The sequence below is a fragment of the Ptychodera flava genome, chromosome 6 (assembly GCF_041260155.1).
Source record: "Ptychodera flava strain L36383 chromosome 6, AS_Pfla_20210202, whole genome shotgun sequence".
NCBI lineage: Eukaryota > Metazoa > Hemichordata > Enteropneusta > Ptychoderidae > Ptychodera > Ptychodera flava.
The window spans coordinates 46003830-46024117 of record NC_091933.1 but is presented as its reverse complement, the minus strand read 5'-3'; the positions used below and the strand labels follow the sequence as shown (position 1 = coordinate 46024117).

At 38.7% G+C, this 20288-nt stretch overlaps 1 protein-coding gene across 3 annotated transcripts in view; it reads left to right on the top strand.

The window, feature by feature from the left end:
* The first annotated feature begins 3884 nt into the window (after window positions 1-3884).
* LOC139135955 (uncharacterized) overlaps window positions 3885-20288 on the top strand; it is a 52328-nt gene continuing 35924 nt past the window's right edge. For 2 of the 3 annotated variants that reach the window (XM_070703740.1, XM_070703742.1), the window contains exons 1-3: window positions 3885-4155; window positions 4638-5159; window positions 14404-15474. The gene's annotated coding sequence lies outside the window, so the exon portion shown is untranslated. Of the gene's footprint in view, window positions 4156-4637; window positions 5160-14077; window positions 15475-20288 lie in introns of those variants that run through there. The other variant, XM_070703741.1, reaches the window with a different exon arrangement.

The following is a 20288-nucleotide window of genomic DNA, read 5'->3' as shown; positions in this document are numbered from 1 at the left end:
CTATGGAGTCAATATTCTCAATTGTGTGTATATATATATCTATGTATATATATATATATATATATATATTATATATATATATATATATATATATATATATATATATATATATGCATATATATATATATACACAAATATATAAATATATACAAATATATATACAAATATGTATATTGTACGTTTCAATAATATATATATATATATATATATATATATATATATATATATATATATATATATATTGTACGTTTCAATTGTGTATCTGATGTGATATCCCATTCACCAAGGAGAGAGAACAAATTTCACGCGCACGTCTCTGTGTAATTATCACTAAGTTTTTGGATAACAAATATGTGTCAAAATCACGAATGAAATACGTTTAAAGAACTTACCTGTACACGTAAAAAATTGAAACCTACTTGTGATGTATTTGTCCTGGATAAGACGCTATAGGTCACGAAAACACAGTATGAAATAATCAAAAACAAAACTGGCCCTTCTTCCTGGTGAGAAGTGACGTCATACATCTTCCTTTGATGGTACCTTGATGTCATTTTATAGAAAATTTAACATTATTTTACAGATATGCAACAATATGATTTTTCTTGATAAAAAAATTCGGTGGAAAGCGTTACTTGAAGGGGTATGTTCATAATGACATTGGGAAGCTTGGATGAATTAACAGTTATTTTGTTAATATATCGATATTGTGAAATGTTTGCACTTAAAGTGCTATATTTATTAGTGTTTTATACTTTTTTAAAGGAATAAATATTCATGACATATTTTATAATTGGACTTTTCAAATTATTTTCAGTGAAAAGGTTACTACAAATTAGGCACTGTCATGTTTTTTCTTGATCCTTCTTGTTTTTTGTTGTGTTTTTTTGTCTGGTTTGGTTTGGTTTTGCATGCGTATCGCAGAGATATTTGTCAACCTCGTCCTTGATTATCAATGAATGGGAAACTGCGCCCTCCTATTGAACCACACCTCGGTACGCTGACACATCACCAACAGACCCGATTTCTTTTCCCGGTCTCTGATCATGGTCTTTAAGATCCCAGACAACTGTTCGCCATCCCACCCCGCCCTGTCCCTACATGTTGACTGCTGCCTCGTATGTGTTGATTGGCTGCTCTGATCTAAATCCTATACACACAGGGACTACAACCCGAGCTCATGCACCATAGCCCAGTCAAAATAATCAGAAAGCTATCAGGCAAACTTTAAATGATCGTGATTTCAATTCGTCAAGATCGATATTAGACGTAAAGACGTGAAAGGCAGCGCATTCCGCGGTGTCACTCCATGAATACTTTGAGCAGGTACTGTTAGAGTTGAAAGCAATTTGTTTTCCAAGGACATATAGAATTGGTAAAATGATGCATTTTTTTCATAAAAAGTTGATCGAATGAAGTCTATGCTTTATGTCATTAAACAGTATTTCATGGACTCGTAAAGACTCTTATACCTGTATACGTCACAACGTTTCAGGGTTTTTTCCACTAAGCATTTCTCCAAAGATGTTAATTGTAAAGGAGCGTTCCCGGATTTGAAAGCCCCTTCTGTTTACTGTTCGTCTCGTCGGAGATGAAAGATGAACTGCCTTCTCTAATTACTCGTTTTCCGTTGTTGTATCTTAAAATGGTTTCAATATTTCAACACCTGCGAGTTGTATTTGGATAGCATGTCATATCGATTTTAAATCGCCACGACTACCTACTGAAACCGTCAGATATGGCATGCAGGATATCGAGACCATAGAAATATAATTTTTTTTTTCCATTCGTACCTGATCCCCATGTCAATCACGATAAATGCTGCTTTATACATAGATAATAAGAGACAATCTTTCTTCATCATGTAGGTTGTTAAGTACATGGGGCAATATCGTATGTATATTAAACACACAGCACACATCTTCACTCTTGCGTTCAAATTTCATCAATCTGTTCAGGAATAGCAATTACTCTCAATACACAGACCGTAGCAAAACGATTGGCTCTGTCCATATCGTTTCTAGCTGATATATCAATGTAGCCTTATCAGTCGGCAAAGCCTTGACTGCTGCCAGACCACGTGTAACATGCGTTCTAACATAAGCATGCAAACTATGATAAATAGCGGGAATTATCGAGGTTAAGCTTCCGGAGATCGATAATGACCGCCATCAACGGCAATAGGGTATATAGACATATGTCAGAAAATAGCTGATCTCCGGCTCTTATGACAGTGTCGGATTATCAGTTTCACATATGATGATATTACGTTTCGGAATGTTAATAAATGACAAATGTTGACGTCAAACTTCCAATGAATTTTTAACAGGGATGAACGACACTTGGCTCTTTCAATGCATAACAATATGCCGTCATCTTAATGAGTACCAAGCCAGTGATTATAGCGATATTAGGAGACGCCGATGCTTATGAACTATTAAATCGCTGATTTTTTGTCAAACTTTAAATGCAGCCATCGAAGTATGTACGCATTTATCAATATTCGATGACTCAAACAATCTAGTCAGTAGCCTAGTCGATAAAATTCCGAGGACCTTGAAAACCGCCTCCTCAATTCGTGTATTCTCGACATCTTTCATTGTTTTGAATAATTGAACGCGAACTCTGCTACTCTCAATACCCATTTGAATCATTCGTTTCTTTTGCTTGTCATATCAGATCCTCGTCATGGCTTTTGAAGCTCCTTAATATGATACCCAAGAGGTTCAAGCGTTTTCAGGCTGCCTTTTACTATGAAATTTCGCCATTGTTCTTTTGGCGGCGCAGCCATTAATCCTGTAAGACGTCAGATCCGGTCTGTTCTATAGGGTATGGTAATGCCCATCCCCACCAAAAATAATTATTACATAGGTTCTTAGAGACGTTGTAGAATCTGTCGAGACTGTATAAAGGGAAAGCATTTTAGTAGCTCTCAATATCACTTTGGAAAATGTTAAAATCTTTATTCAAGCTACCCTCAGGAGAAAAAAAAACACAAAATTCAGAATCTTTACTTGAGGTAGTCTTGTCACAATTTATATATCATTTATGAAATTCACAAGACGCCGAAAGTTGCTACCCTAGGTATTATCGGGTTCTTATATGTCATTTCAGACTAAAAATCCCTATAGACGTTAGTACTACGTCGCTACTGTTACATTCGCCCTGTGCTTTGAGTTCGCCGTGACTTGGTTTCTTCTGTGCGACAAATTCACGCTTAGCGTTCTCAGGCAATCTTACTCGATGTAGCTTTTGTAATCTTGCAATATTATATTATTTGATTCATGTTTATGGCGGATATCCTGGCGGTTTCTCATGGCCTGCATGCGGAGAAGGTCATCCACAATTACTTTTACCAAAGATTGCATTAGATTGTTTTCACGGGAAATGAAGTCTTTAATAGACTTGAACTCTTCCTCTGACGAATCGGTAGGTAAAATGCCCAATGAAATTCGGTATATTCTTAATTTATTCAAAGGAATACCACCAATCTGCATTATGCACCCAGCAATGATATCAGCTCCATCAGGATGCAAATAGTCTAGAAATTGCTTCAATATCGCTATCTGCACGACGCATATTAAAGCTTGATTAGATAGAAGTCTTTTGTACTCTCTGTTGGCTTCTGCTGGCTCATTGAATGAATTGCACTGAACAGCACCAGATGGTAATGGGGAAATTATCAGTACGCCTCTACATATCGCATCTGTGTATAGACCAACTTAAGGTATATTTATCATATATCAATGCATGTCGATCACCGTTAAGTTGACCTCTTGGTTCAATGATACTCTTTACAACGTTGATGACGACACACACTGTCATGGAAATATCATATTCAAAGCAGCGATCGCATTGGTGCATAAACGGGTTGCTTTGACATTAGTATGCGACGCGGCGAGACTTCGACGCGTGTACTTCACAAGAAACGTGATTCAAAAACACTTTCCGGCACCATCGCAGCGGTTTCAGCTGATATGGCTCGGCTCTTCGATCGCCCATCTTGTTAATGCCCTCACAAGACGAAGGGCTTGACATCCAACGGAACACAACAAGCGATGGATTCGTGTTATGAGATGTGACTAATGATATTTCACCTTTCAGCACACAGATGCGTACGGCTCCGAGTTCACATTTTGAAGTTTGTTGACTGAGGTAGAGTGTCGTTTTATGTTTCGTTTCTCTGAATCATCATCTCCATTAGATACATCATGGTAAACGTAGACATGCAGGCAGATAGATAGATAGATAGATAGATAGATAGATAGATAGATAGATAGATAGATAGATAGATAGATAGATAGATAGATAGATAGATAGATAGATGGGTGGGTGGGTGGGTGGTGGTGGGTGGGTGGGTGGTGGGGTGGGTGGGTGGGTGGGGGGTGGATGGATGGATGGATGGATGGATGGATGGATGGATGGATGGATGGACGGACGGACGGACGGACGGACGGACGGACAGATAGATAGATAGATAGATAGATAGATAGATAGATAGATAGATAGATAGATAGATAGATAGATAGATAGATAGATAGATAGATAGATAGATAGATAGATAGCCTGATGTAGCTGCATAACATGCCATCAAATTTAAAACGAAGAGCACATAACGTTCACCTGTCCCATTGCAGATTCACTGTAGGTTTTGTGACAGCGCTCAATCAAACGTTTTATCTACTGACGACGGGTATTTTAATGCTGTCGGATCGTCATTTGAACTTGAAGAAGACACATATAATCACGATGAAAGCAAAACGGTGTGGTGTTGTTAGCTCCCCTTTTTGACATGTGTAGTCCAATGCTGTACCGATTTGCCATCTACTCCTTGCGGGCAATCAGTTTGCCCTGCCTATAACCAGATTTCGGTTCATCGAATCATTTGCATCAGCAACGTGCCCGGAATTCGGACCTTGGACGATTTCCATTTATCAGCCGTTAGGATAGAGTGTCACTGATAGTCAACGCATGGCGACAGTACTAACAACTGACATATAAGGAGCGACGTTCGTTGACTGCTTACGGATAGCAGCCAGTACTGATAACGACGTGAATTTTCCTAGACGATGTCATGGCATCTGTGAAAAAGTACAGACGAATTTTCGTGAATGGTCGGATGAAGGAGTTGGTCATCATCCCGTGACCAGATGATAAAAGTAAGTATTCGGACTTGGGGTTTCTCCTGAGACACTCATTGACATTTCCAAGCTATTAATTTCAAGACATGCGACCGTTGAGCGGCAAAAACATGGGCGGATGATTGTTCGCCATTTTAAAACTTAGAATTCGATTTAACAGGAAGTTATTACGGTCGAGTTGTCTGAAGAGTAAAATACCTTCATCGACGACGCTTCCGCACCGAACATAAATTTTATACGTAGTTATACGAGTCGTCGACTGTTGAGAACACTGAGATTTATCGAGCGCTCTAATTTCCTCCGCCCGAGATCTTACCGTCAATATTTGAAGTCAAGACTTGCTTTGTCGTGACTTAGGGAGTGATCCGTCTTCGTGTGGCTTGTCGTCAATTTTACTCTCTTTGTGGTGATATGTAGCCCGTGGTCATGTTGATTACTTGAGCCTAACGAAGTAAGGATTCAAATTTCCGGATTCAGCTCGTTTCGATATCGGAGCTGTCTTGAAGGATTTGCGGGGAATAGCCCCTTCGCAGGGAATTCTTGTCGAAATAAGCCATCCGTCGCGAATCCTTTGACGTCTGGGGAAAAGCGAAACATTTCTAGGCATCGCCGTAGATATACCAGTGTGTTCGTGTGCGCTTCACGATAATTAAGACCGTTGCATGAAAACGTACAGTTATCATTGTTATAATATCAGAGGCCAAAGGCACGGCCTATCAGTCAATCGAATTTAACCAACTCTCAAATTTCAATTTCTCAACCCTCAGTCATCCTTTTTTCCTCATCGTTTTGGTTACTCTGATACGTGCGGTTAGATCTAATGAAATTTGACCTCATATGTCTTACGGGTCCTAGTCATGGAGATTTACTCCGAGTAAAGAGTCACACACACAACCCCGATACATTTACCAATGCTCATGACGAGTAAAAAACGACAGTTTAGAAGTAGCAGACCTCTGAAGTTCTCTGTTTTTCATTTGCCAGTTTTCTGGCATAAACAAGGTAATTTAAAGCTAGTATTGCTTCACAACGTTTCACGGCGAATAACAAAATGATGTATGTTCAGTGTTTCTCGGTTTTCCCGTCACATCAATCCATACAATGTCGATATCATCATGCTGTCGAATAGGTCAACAAATTTAATTCAAGACCTGCGCAAACACCGCATAATATTATCATGGGCCCACACTGATAACCTGCGTGACGCTTGAACAAACGCTGCATCGATGATTCTCCGAATTCACACGATTCACATCCGCGGTATGTATGTGTACATGTTCAAGTAAACACAATATATTATCTATACGTCAGCCCGTCATTGTGGCATCAATTTAATGCGCCAGGCCATTCGTTTTGCTGAGAATCGCTCTCGCCAGCTGCGACACTTGTCTTGCGTATCAAGAGAATTGTATAGAATAGCGCCCAGGGCTCCAGTCGCAAAGCACGGTAAACATGAATTTTGCTCATACACGTACAAAAACAAGTAATTAGCATCTTTTTTAGATAACAATCCATATACCGATTTTTAGAGTTGGTTTACGTCACCATCAAGTCGCGCGATTGGCTCCGAGTCGGTAGACTTGTCGGTAAAGATGACGTGAAAAAGAGATGATGATGATGATGATGATGATGATGATGATGATGATGATGATGATGATGATGATGGTGGTGGTGGTGGTGGTGGTGGTGGTGATGGTGGTGGTGGTGATGTCCACCGCCGACTCGCCGACGTCGACGACGAAGATGAAAATGGCAAGCATGTTGATAAAATAACTTGAGTATTTAGTGATATTGACGAATGTGGTGGCAATAAGAGAATAAGGACACAAGAAAATTTTAATTCAAACACTTTTTTCCTTAAACGGGTCAACGAACTCTGTCTGTGATGCAGATGAGCTTTAATTATATATTTTCTTATCGCCAAACACTCTCACGGTTTGAGTCCGCCGGCTTGAAAGCAAATCAACTCGTTTGGTCAAAACTGCCACAAGTAATATGCATAATTTTCACAAGCTGTCTTCAGCTGTATTGCACAACCCATAAAGATGTAGTATTTTCTTTCAATTATCCGAAATGTCATTCAAAAAAGTAGAAACCTATTATCCGTATAATTAAAAAATATTCCAAGGTGACCCGGAATAACGGTCTATAATTAGTCTATTCTCACAGTACAATAATTGAGCTTAAAGATTCCAATTCAACAACGCCTCTGTTAAATATGCATGATTTAGATGCTTTAATGAGTTGATAATATCAGCAAAACACATCACGAGTTCATACGTTACACAAATGTGTCTAATCTGAGTTCGTCTGCTCCGACTCCGAGCCAATATATGTGATGTTGCTTTGTCCTTTCAAACCGTATCGAACACTTTGCGTGCGAGTCGATTTCTCAATAGTCAATATACCTGTGTATGATATTCTCTGAGTACAAAGTAGATTCCATTGCCTTATGGGTTTTCTAGGCGCACCCAGATAGTTGTCCATAGCCCAATGCATAGTTCTCCCAAAGCGTGTACCATTGTGTATACTCCCCCAAGAAGAAAAAATAATAATAATATCCACCACTCGACTGACTCGATGTGTGCTGCTTCCAGCCTTCAAAATAGTGTTCATTGCCCAGTGTATGGAGGTACTCAGCAAACACAATGTTGAGGTTTATTGCTCAAGCTCTATATACAGTATGAAACACGTAGCACACTAAATAGAATTGAGTACTCGAAGTATAAGACCTTCTAGCGTTCAAAATTGAGTTCACTGTACGCTATATGGACATCTAGCGGGCAGAACAGTGACCCTTACTCGTATACGAATGGGTAGGCCTATGGTGCTTCTGGCTTCCAAATAGCGTTCATAATGATGAGCTGTACGTAGCAAACACTGTTCCTTCTTTTTGTTTCTTTATAATCATATCGTTTTCTTGAATTTCGCCTCACCTCCTAAAACATTAAACCATAATATCATTTTCTTTTCTCTTGAGTCCGTTAATCAAAATAAAAGTTCGGTTGTAACTCACAATTCTTCTTTAACGCAATGTCGTTTAATGATACCGGTTCCATTACGATCAGGAACGAAACCAAAGCAATTTATTCTGGACGTTTATTCGTCATGGAATGTATGACTTGGGTGTTGTAAAGTGGGATATTAATGACCGTGCATGTGCACCGCAATGCTGCTGTAAAAGTTTGTGATAAATCACGTAGTAGGTTACATTGATGAAATGACATCATGGAACGTAAAAGAGCAAGACTGTTCCAATGACGTAGGCTGCGAAATCGAAGATAGCCGTTGAGACTGGTGCTACAGCGAAATAAGGAAGTGAGCGGCTTTTACATCCCTAACCAATTGCCTTCACTTTTACGCATTCGATCAACAATAACACGATTCTACACTGCGGCTTGCATCGCGGGAATATTCCTTGATTTAATTACATAACCAGTTCTTAAACTACACCGAGTTTTATAATAAGATTAGCGCCTCAATCGCAGTCTGTTCCGTTCGATCGGCAACACAAATGATCTGCCCGTTTCTTACCGCCGCCATAAACGACTTGTAATTCAAATTATTGGGGGTGGGTTACATCGTCTAAATCTCAGTAACAGTAGCTCGGTTGATGTAAGCGTTTGTAATTTCAATGTAGCACACTCACCAGACCATTAAAAAACCGTGTTTAGATTAGGTTGCTCACAAAGGACAGCATCATCGCAAATCAAACTCTACACAGGCTACAGCTGATGCGACTTTTAATTGAATAAAGTCGTTGCTGTAATCGGATTAAACATTTTCATACAAATATCGACTCAGCTATTGTCAGTGAGCTGTGACTAGGAACGAAGCAAAGGCCCGAAATACTGAATGCAGTGAGCGCAAAACAATAATACATAACGTGTTTGGCATTGAAATTCCTCCCCATAGACCATGAGGCGATCAATCATCTCATAAACGCTGTTGATCTGTGAGTCGTACTTCTCAATACGATTAGTCACCTGTTCAATCGTGGGTTTTAATAACAGCTGTGAAAAAAGTTCAGTTCTATTATCCACATTCAGAGGAAATTACAGTCCTTTCTGTTTATGTATTAACTGAATTGAAAATCCCCAACTGCTCGACTGTAATCTCCACAGTTATATACCGAAAGACTGCATCAATGCTATAACAGTTTTTCACGATCTTTCTTCTTAAAGGTCATTGCACGGAAATGTAAAAGAAGCATCAATCCCGCATATCTCTCTCTCTCTCTCTCTCTCTCTCTCTCTCTCTCTCTCTCTCTCTCTCTCTCTCTCTCTCTCTCTATATATATATATATATACGTCCGAACCATATAAATAAGAGACAAGTCCTCAGCAAAAACTAGTCTGAAGATGTCATTACTTTGTACTTGGAGTAATTTTAATTTGTGTTGTTATTCTGAGAGAGAGAGAGAGAGAGAGAGAGAGAGAGAGAGAGAGAGAGAGAGAGAGAGAGAGAGAGGAGAGAGAGAGAGAGAGAAAGAGAGAGAGAGGGGGAATGACACGCAAGTGTTCAAGTGTCCTTTGTAAGCGTTTGCACTCGATAAATTGAATAAGTTGTGACATATTCTATGTTAGTGCTCGTCGGCCAATGTCACGTGTACTATGCAGGTACAAGCTGTCGCTAATACTTCCATGCAAATCGCACTTGAAACCAATAATACAAGATCAACTCGGCGCACAATGTACCAAAATCGATTGACGTCATCAACATTACCTTTATAATACGCATATGATCATAAAGCTGTCCAGAATTATCATTTACATCACATCGATTCTCGTTAGCATCACGCATGATCTCTGAAAATATAGCATCATAGACATGAGATGAGAACCATTCTGACGAAAGCTGTTAACTCGCTGCCGGGCATTGTCATAGCTTGTTGGACTCGTTCTCATAATTCTTTTACAATTTTAAACTTCGTAATTTTTTTTACTTTGCACCACGGTCCCTCTATCACCCGTGTTTGTACCTATCTGGTAACCGACTGGGATTTTTTTGTTTTGTTTTTTTTTTTGGTTTTTTTTTTTGAAAAAGATAAATTTATTTCAACATGGTCGCAAATAAAACAAATCTACAAAACTGTGAATGTATTAAAATTACAATGCGTCTTGTCTGAAACAAAAAACAAACAAAAAATAATTAGCTGTGTAATTACAAAGATCATCATATGAATGCATTCAAGATGCATTCTTCTCCTTCAAGTCTTACAAGGCTTGAAAACTTTGCGATCAAATCCTCAGTTTTGTTCATCATCTTATAAGTGAAATATAATGTGTTCATTCACGAGAAAAGATAACATTTTAATTGCATAATATAGAATTGAAGGGAATTTTAATCCCATCAAGAGTAACTGAATTTCGAATATTCCACACTGTGTATTTTACAAGGGAAGTAATACAATAAATAATGTCAGATGTTGCGTTATTATCATTTTCGATTCCTGCAATTGCTAATCTTTTGATATTGATATTTTTATCAAAGTTGTATTTTCTGACAAAGAAAGAAATACATTTCTCCCAGATTTCTTTGACATATTTACACTCAAATAAGATGTGTTCAAGTGTTTCTTCTTGGCCACAAATATGGCATTTTCTATCACTTAAATTGAAAGCTTTGGCCAAACTGCCTGTGACTAGGCCTCTATGGAAAATCTTCTAATTTAAATCATTTACTGAATTCCTAACAATTCCTGATGAATTAAGACGACTGAATAGAGTATCTTTGTAACTGTCAGTGAAACTTAGATTCTCAGCCCATTTTTGACCTTTGACCTTTGACTGCATGCCATTTATTATCCACTAATTTCCAATAAAGTGACTTGGTTTTGACATCACTTTTTGTCAGACCAGAATTCTTTAAGTCTAAAATATCATAGATCTCTTCATTTTGAATGTTAAAAGAGATAATTTGTTTCCAGGAATCTGGAATAGCATTAAGGAGTGTTTCATACTCTGTCTTAATTTCCTCTTGTGCATGTCTATTTGTACCTCCTCTAATTTTTGCAATTATTTCCATTGTTGAAGCCAGTCATTCCTATTATCATTCCAGATGTCCTTAAGCCTTAAAATTCCACTCTTTGACCATTTTTCATAGAAAAGGACACTTCCTTCATTCTTAATATTGTCATTGTACCACAGAACTTCACTAAGAAGATTCTGTTTTGATGTTGGTAAATGCACTCTTGTAAGTCTAAGTGACTTCCAGGTATTTAACATATCTCCATACACCATTGGGGTTCGTTTGTTATTGACTTTGAAATTGAGATGGAGATAGTGATAATCACTATTCAGTTTATTGTCAAAATTCGCTGTGGAATACTTTGATATGCTGGCCCATTTAGGAGACCCTTTATCTGGATTTTTCTCAAATAATTTCATAAGCCACTTTAATTGGAATGCATTAATTTTTTCTTCAATGTCGACGACTTTTTTGCCACAGTCATCATATCTTTAAATGAAAATGCCCCTTTTTATAACTTCTCGTTTGCCTCTCCAAATAAAATTCCATAATTTAGTATTTGCTTCATTAATAATTTCCTTGGGTACATGATCAAATGATGCCAGGTACCATAATTTTGATGCAGCCAGCATATTAGCTACTATTACCCTGCCTTTAAAGGACAGATTTCTGGTATTCCAGATCTTTAGGCAGTTCGTAAATTTCTCCATCACTGTTTTCCAGTTTTCTCTAGATGTGTTACTGTTTCCAAACCCAACTCCTAAGATCTGTAAAACCTTGTTTGGAAAATCGATCCCTTCCACTGAATCAGTACGATTTTAAAACTTCCAGCTCATAAACCTTTGGATTTCTTCTTGTTCAGTTTTGCACCTGTTGCTTTTTCATATTTGTTAAACATTTTCAACGACTGTGTAATGCTTTCTACATTTATCAAGTATAGATAGCCGACTGTTGTCTATCAGTATACATGTCGCGCCCTCAGCGGGATTTCAGGGAAATGGCATTCGCACTGAGTTTTGTCTCAGTCTTATTGAGACATTGGAACATTAATAGACTGATAGTGTACCAAGTAATTTCGACGTGACCTTCAGAGTAGAACAACAAACTGCTTTCGACTAACAGAATAAAAGTACCAACAGAATAAAATGTAAAACTCCTACCGAAGTGTGGCTACAGAATGTTGTTCGAAAGCACAACTGAGATTTAAACAGCCAACAACTGACACTTAAAATTCAAAATGTCCGCCATCCCTGTATGAACTCTGTAAGGGGGGGGGGGGATTAAATTTTCGATTTTGACAAAAATATGCCGGTAAAAACTTTAGTTACTCATAAGTTTCAAAATGAGTCCCCGAAAGCGGTGACCAGAAAAGCATCGTAGAAGTTTGAGAGTCCGAATATCTGAATTCATTTATCTTAATGTAGCTAGTTTAAATGCACTTGAGAAAGAATACACTAAGGGACTGGTCAGAAATTACAGGGGAGAGGGCCGGTGCTTTTAAAAATGACGCTGCGCGAAAAATACTGGCCCTTCAAAAGTGTTTGCAAGAAAAAAAGTGACCTTACCCTTGCGCGTCGCAGTCTGTATCAATAATATCTTAATTGACAAATAATTTCTGATTTGACCATTGAATTTTCAAAGAATACTTTTTAACCTTTACAAATGATCACTTGGGTAAAATTCTAATACAGTTGTATCACATTTGGTGTTCACATTTGCTCTATTGTCATCACGTATATTTATATCAGTTGTCAAACATTTATAAAAGCACAGATTTAGCTAGTTTTGTATTGGAAAAAATATTCACAGTTTCCTTATAGACTACAATGTATAGTGAATTAACATTCTGGTGAAATTCCAAAATCAAATTTCTTGCACATACATACGCTTGTAACCACCCTAGTCTAATCAAGTACATTAATATAAATTATCAAGTGTCTATCAATACACAGGTTTACCTAGTTTTGTATTGGAACAAATTTGTTCATAGTTTTCTCATAGACTACATTGTATAGTACTGTGTATCAACATTTATGAAATTCCAAAATCAAATTTCTTGTAAACGTATGCACTTGTAACCACACTATTCTAATCATGTACATTTATATCAATTATCAAATGTCTATAAATGCACAGATGTTGTCAGTTTTATATTGGAAACAATTGTTCATAGTTTTCTCATAGGCTTACATGTATAGTGTATTGGTGAAAATTCCAAATTCATATTTCTTGTACCCATATGTCCTTGTAACCACCCTATCCTTACCAAGTACATAAATAGCAATTATCAAACATCTATAAATGCACAGCTATTGTTAGTTTTATATTGGTAAAAAGTTCATACTTTTTTCATACTCTGCCTTGTATAGTGAATCAACATTTTTGAAGGAATCCAAATCAAAAAATCAAAATTCTTGTACACACATGTACTTTTTACCTTCCATCTAAAGCAAGGTGCATTTACATAAATTATCAAAACATTTATAAATGTACAGATAAAGCTTGTTTTGTGAGGAAAAATTGCTAATAATTTACCCAATAGATTCCGATGTATTATGATTTGATAGTTTTCGGTGAAGCACTGTATCGACCACATCTTGCCACATCTTATAGTTGCGATAGTTGCGCGAAAATGATGACCCTTCCCCAAAGGCGTGCGTGAAATTTCATGACCCGTCAAAAAACGCTTACGCGAATATAGCAACCCACCCAAATAACACCGGCCCTACCCCCCTGTGATTTCTGTCCAGTCCCTAAACGTGCATATTTCCAGTTATTGAAATCTCGTAAAATTATTCTTCTTACGGTGACCACACTTGTACGGCAAAACCTGTATACATCATTCTCATTGTGACGAAAAATGATGACAACAAACTTGTCTCACACAAGCCACGTGCATTTACTCTTACGGTTGTCCGGGACTAATCCAATTGTCCAACGTGTTTTATGGGGATGGCTGCCGACATCCAACCGTTCTACCGTGTCGGTAAAACCGATCTCGTCCCAACTACATAACGGCATCACGTGGCCAGCGAGTGTCATCACCAGTTATTCTGGTTATTGCGTAAAACTTCACAGAAATGTTGAATAGCGACTGAAAGGTTGTCTGTTCCAATCGCTAATGGTGTTCTGATAAAAGCGTGTGATCTTTCAAGGTTCATTATGAAATGTCATGGATGATTAGATACCTCTATCACCCTGGTGTATACGAAGTGGTATAATCCAGAACGTTTGAAAATGTCACCCAGTCTCACTTATAGGAATAGTTTGATTCCATTCCTCTTTATTTCAGGTGATATTAAGGAACCCTAACTCTTCATAGGTACACTAATAACGTTGCTGGTCTGATATTCAAATACAGCTGTAACAACGCTCAGGTGAGCTCCATTCTACTCTGTGATAGGCCACAGTCCGTGGATAGAGGAACTGTGGATAGGCACACCTTTCAGCCGTGTATCCTGTTGGGCGCTGTTGGAGCGAGACCTGTGAATGAACCTCTGACCTGGACCGATGCCCGAACCATAACGTCATTGATTGCGAACAAAGCGTGCGCAAAGGGTGTGCCTTATTGACATGCAAAACAATCCAAGTGGCATGGGAAAATCGGAGTACAGGCACTTTTACGATTGCTCTGTGTGAACAGTAGCTAAAGTGTACGTATATCTTTACTTTTTCCACCGACCAGAGAGATGTATCGTCAGTGAGAATACGTTGTAGTTGTTATGCCACCTCCTATTATCATATTGTGATCGTCTCAATTTGTTCCAAAACCCCTTTTGCGACAATCAAATAGCTCTACGTTTTTATGCGTATTTTGATAACCTGGGCTTGTCCATCTTGGCAAAGTTGCCTGTCCCAATAGATCTCTATCAGATTACACCGAATTGACCTTTGGCCAAGGCAACGTGATGATATTGTAACGAGTGCGAGGCTGGTAGATTGGAGAAGCTGTGTTTGCCCAGCGGGCTTTGAGAATGTTTGGTTCCGACTAACATATATCCCACACTGCGTTCACTCGGGCCATTAAACCGTCAACTTTGCACTGATCGGAGAGAGAACATACCATTAAGCAGGAAAGCACCGTGCCGTGAGGCCCCCGCCAACACAGCTGGGCTAAAACCGGGTCATCAAGTTTCCGCCACATCAGTCCGCTGGGCATTGCGTGGAAATCCTTTGTCAAGTGACGTCAGCGGAACGGAAGACCAACAGCAGACGATAAGGAATTTTTCAACGAAGCCCTACAGTACACAAACAGGCTTGTGCAATCTCCTACCAGTGTGAACACAGAAGGAAACGTTTTCACGTAATATTCTCGGTCAGGTTTCTCCAAACGATACTTTGATCAACACAGTGTGTGACAGAGGTAAGTTTATGAGAATATTGTCATCAGCTTGTATTCTGAAATAACGTATACAGCGCTCTTTTAACGTTATTTTTCACAGATTGCCAGTGTCTGAGTGTCATGAATCGTTTATCCTCGTTTGCTTTTATATATAGAGAGAAGTTATTCAAGTGTGTTAAACTATCATCATATGAAATTAGACGTACTTTAGTGAATTTTTGACTCGGGCTATTGTCAGATTTATCTCAGACATGTTGCATTTAGGGAAGTACATCAAGTTTTATAGTATACGAATTCTATGTCTTCATGTTGGTACTTCTGTCCCTTGTCCCCAAAAACTTGTCTGGCCTCTAATTGCCGTTTTCGACCTGTATATGTTCCGCATTTTTGTTAGCCACGTTCGGTACGCCAGCGTCTAGATCTGGTAATGTTTGACTCTTTCATTGCTGTATTACCTTCACACCCACGTTCGTCTTTCTGATTAGCGCCTCATACAACTTCCTCTTCAGAACGAAGAAATAAACCGCTCTTAGTCAGGCAAGCATGATGAAAAAACAGTGAATCTATGACTGCTATTCACGAGAGAGGACACGAAGTAATCCATTCTTATTTGTTCCTGCACAACTGCAGATCCGTTGGCAAACCAAATGCCGTAGTTAGAGTCACCTCTAAGCATGTCATAACATGACATGGTTTACAAATGACGTAGCGAATAGTCTGCTTCAAAACTGTGTAAGGTATGGGACATCAGTCGACATACACACACTTGTGTGACTGTATATATATATAATATATATATATATATATATATATATATATATATATATATATATATATATATATACACGTATATATATATATATATATATATATATATATATATATATATATATATATATATATATATATATATATATATCACCCAGTTTGTTAAAGATTGCTAATTGAAAGTAGTCAATCTAAAATCGAGTATTTTCCCAATGTCGACAGAAATACATGTTTGAAATCGGTGAAGGTGCGCCGAGGTCCATGTTGCAAGATGTCAATATTTGACTTCATATAGGCTTGCTGTGTACTGTCTGACCTAAATGAGGTTGTGTGGCTGCCCTTTCAGTCTAGTCGATGCATTTGTGTAAACATGTCACCACAAAGAGGAGAAGTAAAACATGCGATTTGGGGATGATACAAATAAGTCTCAAAGCACTGGGTCTGTGATGGATCACGATATATAAAGCATTACTCGACCACAAAGCAGGCGGATACGTGTGACTCTGAGGCAGTTAATCCAAAGAAATATGCTCGGGAAGTCAAAGATCACCGTTTTCTCATGGGGTAGACTTGAAAGGTTAATACCACCATGTACACGAGATTCGGGTCGCCCTTACTGCTTTGTCTATAAAGTCAGAAAAAAACTGTAAAAAGCATCACATATTTCATAATTTTACCATTGAAAGTTTGAAAAACTAGTCCACCGTATCTATTCATCGGGTATAGCTTGCACAAAAGATATATAATCCGTGGTTGGACTATGATATTAAAACACTTGCGGAGAGAGTCATGATTTTAACGTCATGTACCCTGAAGAAAAGATCTATTTTTACACCCAAGACCCTGGAAACTCTCGTCTCAGCAAATTCATTGCAAGAACAATGTAGTTTCCGGTCCCGGATGATCAGCAGTTTCCATCCATCCGACGGAACATGCGACTTTGAGAGAAATACAATGATACCAAAAGTATTTTCGAAGTTGTGGTAAAGAACGCTGCATATCAAAGAAGGGGATATACAACATCAAACCAGCGAGTTTCTGGGTTTTGTCGAATAAATGAGATGCGCTAACGAAGCCATCTTATCATCATCCTGTATGAAACAAAAAAGCTAGTTCACATTATTTTAGGACGTAAAACTGCCCAGTTGTTGGCTTATTGCTCCGTTTCCATGGCAAACAAGCCATTAAGAGAATGCCATCAACTTACTCCCCCCTTTTTTTCATAAAATGATATTCAATCAAATAGGACCCCGGCCATAATCCATTAATTTTCCACAGTTGTTTTGAGACGCTGCCGTATCCCCTGGGATCCCGGAATCATTACAGACATACGTGAAATGATTATATAACTTTAACGATAGTCAGGGACCTTCTTGTACGGTGTGTCAACAGTCGTAAGTAATGATTTGTAAAGCTGTAATTTGCTGTCGATGCTCACTCCTCGATGGTTTACTTAGATTATGAAAATGTTTGTTAACGGGGGTCACGTGATACGAACATCAGATCAAAGTTACCTTAGGAATCGTGTTTCGATCTGCATGCATCCGAACGGTATAAGGGAACGAGCATAATTAGCTGCAGGGGGTGGAAGAGTAAATATTTCGTCAATATTTTAGCAGCCCCTCCCCAACAACGTCAGTCAAAGTTTTAAGAGCCCCCCCCCCGGCAAGAAAATTTTGAGGGCCCCAGAAGACAAAAATATGTAGAGCCGACCGACACCGGTGTGTGGTAAACTATGAAGAAAAAATTCAATACAAAACTAGTTACATCTGTTAGATCATAGAGAAAGATAGATAGAGTGGCAACGGGTATTGTTTAAGGCGTGAAGCGGTTACGTAACCCATCCATGTTCGCCTCGCCTCAGGTTGCTCTCGCCTCTCTTTTCCGAAGAGTGCCGACCATGAATCCTTCGGTAATTTTCGGATTTTCGCTAATTGTTAAGCGAACGTATGTTCGGCAAAGTTTGTGTTGTTGTTGTCGTGTGGTGCTGAGCAGAATTGACGTGCTGGCGAAAACGGAAGTGTTTTGAGCTTCAGGAAAATGAGTTTTACCGTTTTCCTCTTATATTTTTATGAATATATAATGAGTGTATTTGAACCAAATTTGAAAGTCTTTTATCGATACTGTCTGGTTTTACTCAATGGTTTACGGTCAGTCATACCGTCTTTTACACGTGCGTCAAGGAAGGACATGTTTATGAAACTGCTGGCGTGTTATGTTTTGATTGGCGTGAAGCAGTGTTTCTGGCCTGAGAGTTCACAAAGTAACTATGGTTGCTACGAAACTGGCAGTACGATGCCATCTCGTCGTATTTTTCGCATAATCTCGTGTAATTATCAACCACAAACAAAGCCTCCAAAAAGATTAACACCTTTGAAACTCATTTTAATATGAAAAGCCAATAGTCTACCGAGACGACCATGGAACAAAAGGCATGCAAGTGTTGCCACTCTGTCTATATGTTTCTCTGTGGTTAGATTAACTAATTTTATGGATTTCTTTTTGACCGGCCCATTGTCTGACTTTAAAGTGCCACATTATAGCCATCCTTTCCTGTCATTTCTCGTGCTCACAGTTCAACAGTCAGTATTATAGTCAATTTTCACAAGCACAAACTATTAATGATCGTCAGTCGCTGAAACAAAGCTATTTGATTGGATGACCTCAGAAAACAGGTTAATTATATTGTGTTCCGCCCCATTCAGAGTGCTTTATCGGACGGTATGGTTTGCATTGAATAAACCGTTGGAATCTCCCCTGTACTCTAAAATTGCGGGGGGGGGGGGTCCGTGCCCCTCCCCCATTTTCTCTCCTCGCTGTCGTTAATAGTGCTCGTTCCTTAAATACCGACAACAGGGACTTTCATTTCACGATAGCCTACACCGACTCGTTTGTTCGATGGAAAGGTTTGAACCAGAGTAATAGCATGAAACATAATCTACATTTGCCAGAAGACTAGTGAAATATGACACCGAAGCTGTTGGGAGTAAAAATTGAGTTCACAATAAGCTGAGCCGATGTGATATGCTTGGACATGTATATGAAATGAGGAAATAACAAGCAAAAATGTCAGCTCAGTTTCCATACCTTCATAGCGTAAATTATGATGAAGACCTAGCTGGCATTCACCAAAGCTAGGCCGACAGTGAGAAGTTGATGACGACCTAGCTGGCATTCACCAAAGCTAGGCCGACAGTGAGAAGTTGATAGTTATAATGAGTGCCCACCAGGAATTCCTCACCAGCCTGTCAGCATTGTGAGAATCAAACATACAACGCAAATCGTCGCATAATGAGTGTAGCCTTCGTGATGTTAGCGGCTTCTAATTGTTATTGGCAGATCACGATGTTTGTTCTCATCATCGGAGAGCACAATTTAGCATTATTATGATATCGATCTTCATACCTGTATCCCTCCAAGCAGTTTTTCTCATTACGGTGAACTTCCTCATAGTAAAATTCACCGTTTCTCGGAAACGACACCTGTTTCCTTGTTTTGTCAATTTTCTTTGCAACTTCTGTTTTCGATCAAAATGGGCGACTGCAATAAAGACGAAGTTTTGGCGCGACTGCAATGCTGTTAGTAACTAGTTTTCAAAATGCAGACGAAGAAACAAGCAGCCAGTCACGGCTATAGATATGGCGGTGCGGTTCTGTCGTCTCTCTACTTGCTTTGTACAAACTGTCACATTCTTAAATTCAACATCGACAGCAGTCATGCGAAGTAAATTTTTAAAAAAGTGACAGAGTCCAAAAAGATGAATGACCGCGTGGTATCTTATCTTGCTGATGATATACTTGATTTCTTCTGAGAACTACTTGCACATCAAGCGGTCAATACCCTCTTAAAATGCCGTTCTAAAGTAAACCATGCGCCGATAAAAGAACAGTTTGAAATATAATAAGTTTGAATGCTTCAAGGACATTATGAAATATAGTTACGAGTACTTAGGGTCTTGATACCGCCGAAACTAGAACAAAGTGAACTGGTGTCAATTTTTCCAGCGAAATTTAACTGCATTCTTGTGACGTAATCATCAGGGCTGGAACACACTTTAACTTTAACTT